We start from the raw sequence: 2,829 nt of genomic DNA on the forward strand, positions 1-2,829 counted from the left end.
ACAAAACAAAACAAAACCACTGGTTTATTTTGTACCCCAGGAATCAACTTTTGCCCTCAATAAGTGACTGTAATATAGAAAGACAAGGATATCTTGAGATGTCTTAAAAGTCAAGTAAGATTTGGTGAAGACCACCAGAGATAGTCAAGAGTGGATAAAATGAACATACATCGCAAGGTGAGGGGCTATCTTTAAAATAACCTTGAGGTTAGAGTGGCAGGTTAGAAGACAGACACTTTCTATAAAGATATCTCTATTCCACTTACTTAAGCCTGTTAGCTGTGAAAAAATGAGTTTTAATTACTGATGCTTTAGACACCACATCAAAATTATAGTAAAAATAAAGGAACATAATTTCAAAGAGAAACAATATTTAAAGAAATTATCAGTGGTCAATTCATGCTAATGTTTTCTAGAAAAGATAAAAGCTTTTCAACTATTAAAAGAATAGCAGAGAAACATTTAAAAATATGTAAAGAAACTGTATTTCCTTTATGTAAAGAAACTGCATTAAGTTAGATACTGAAAATACATAGTTCATGCTTACTAGCTTATTTGGGTCTTTAAAGTACTTTTGATGTGGCCCATTTATAAAATCTTTACTGAATTTGTTACATTATTAGTATAGTTTTATGTTTTGGTTTTATGGCCATGAAGCATCTGGGATCTTAGCTGTCTAACTGGGAACCAAACACACAGGCACTGCATTAGAAGGTGACGTTTTAACCACTGGATTGCCAGGGAAGTCTCCTACGTTATCTCTTTATACCACAAGTATTTATGAGTTTGAAAGGAATAGGCCTCAGATGACACAATGTGAGTAGTGGAAAAAATGACAAAGGACCAATTTATTGTTATTTCCTTTACTTTAGATATCATTGGAAGCTTAACAAACACAATGTTAAAGGAAAACTACACAGAGGTGACTGAGTTTATCCTCCTGGGACTGACAGACCGAGCTGAGTTGTGATCTGTTTATTTGTGGTCTTCCTAGTCATCTACCAGATCACAGTTGTTAGTAATGTGAGCATGATTTTGTTAATCAGAACTGACTCAAAGCTTCAGCCACCTTTCCTTTGTAGATCTCTGTTATGCCACCAATGTAACTCCTCAAATGCTGGTAAATCTCTCATCTGAGAGAAAAACTATTTATTTCCTTGGTTGCTTTATACAGTTTGACTTTTTCATTTCCTTGGGGTTCACAGATAGCTATATTCTCACAGCAATGGCGTATGACTGATACATGGCCATCTGCAAACCCTTGTTTAGTTCAGTACAGCTACTCAGTCGTGTCCGACTCTTTGTGACCCCATGAATTGCAGCACGCCAGGCCTCCCTGTCCATCACCAACTCCCAGAGTTCACTCAGATTCATGTCCATCGAGTCAGTGATGCCATCCAGCCATCTCATCCTCTGTCGTTCCCTTCTCCTCCTGCCCCCAATCCCTCCCAGCATCAGAGTATTTTCCAATGAGTCAACTCTTTGCATGAGGTGTCCAAAGTACTGGAGTTTCAGCTTTAGCATCACTCCTTCCAAAGAAATCCCAGGGTTGATCTCCTTCAGAATGGACTGGTTGGATCTCCTTGCAGTCCAAGGGACGCTCAAGAGTCTTCTCCAACACCACAGTTCAAAAGCATCAATTCTTTGGTGCTCAGCTTTCTTCACAGTCCAGCTCTCACATCCGTACATGACCACTGGAAAAACCATAGCCTTGACTAGACAGGCAGAAATGGTGTGGACCTAACAGAAGCAGAAGATATTAAGAAGAGGTGGCAAGAATGCACAGAAGAACTGTACAAAAAAGATCTTCAAGACCAAGATAATCATGATGGTATGATCACTCACCTAGAGTCAGACATCCTGGAATGTGAAGTCAAGCAGGCCTTAGAAAGCAAACCCTTTTTATATAGCATCAAAATGTCCTGAGGTGTCTGCCTCTCTTTTGTTACTACACTTTATATTTATGGCTTGCAAATGGTCTTACCCAGACTATCCTGATGCTCCATCTCTCCTGTGGACTTAATGAAATCAACCACTTTTACTGTACCGACCCACCGCTCTTAGTCCTGGCCTGCTCTGATACTTATGCCAAAGAGACTGCCATGTTCGTGTGGGCTGGTTCCAACCTCACGTGTTCTCTCACCATCATCCTCATCTACATTTTCATCTTTAGAGCCATTCTGAGTATCCGCTCTGCAGAAGGGAGGCACAAGGCCTTCTCCACCTGTGGGTCTCACCTGACGGCTGTCACTGTATTTTATGGGACACTGTTCTGCATGTATCTGAGGCCCCCTTCTGAGACATCTGTAGAATAGGGCAAAATTGTAGCTGTTTTTTATATTTTTCTGAGTCCTATGCTAAACCCTTTGATCTACAGCCTTCAGAACAAAGATGTTAAAAGAGTAATAAAAAAAAAAGTGATTCAAGAGAAATTGTTTGTCAAATAGGGTACACATTTGGTCTGCTGCTGCTGCTGCTAAGTCGCTTCAGTCTTGTCCGACTCTGTGCAACCCATAGACGGCAGCCCATCAGGCTCCCCCGTCCTGGGGATTCTCCAGGCAAGAACACTGGAGTGGGTTGCCACTTCCTTCTCCAATGCATGAAAGTGAAAAGTGAAAGCGAAGTCACTCAGTCATGTCCGACTCATCACGACCCCATGGACTGCAGCCCACCAGACTCCTCCGTGTATGGGATTTTCCAGGCAAGAGTACTGGAGTGGGTTGCCATTGCCTTCTCCAACACATTTGGTAAGTGGTATGTAATATTTTGCATTCTCTGACAAATTACAGACAATATTAAATTAATAAGTCCCTTTTTGTCGTTTTTTTT

At 40.8% G+C, this 2,829-nt stretch overlaps 1 pseudogene; it reads left to right on the forward strand.

Annotated features, from left to right (window-relative positions):
• The first annotated feature begins 898 nt into the window (after positions 1 to 898).
• LOC138429710 (olfactory receptor 5M10-like) lies at positions 899 to 2,447 on the forward strand (annotated as a pseudogene).
• The last annotated feature ends 382 nt before the right edge of the window (positions 2,448 to 2,829 follow it).

The sequence above is a fragment of the Ovis canadensis genome, chromosome 24 (genome assembly GCF_042477335.2).
Source record: "Ovis canadensis isolate MfBH-ARS-UI-01 breed Bighorn chromosome 24, ARS-UI_OviCan_v2, whole genome shotgun sequence".
In the NCBI taxonomy this organism is placed as follows: Eukaryota; Metazoa; Chordata; class Mammalia; order Artiodactyla; family Bovidae; genus Ovis; species Ovis canadensis.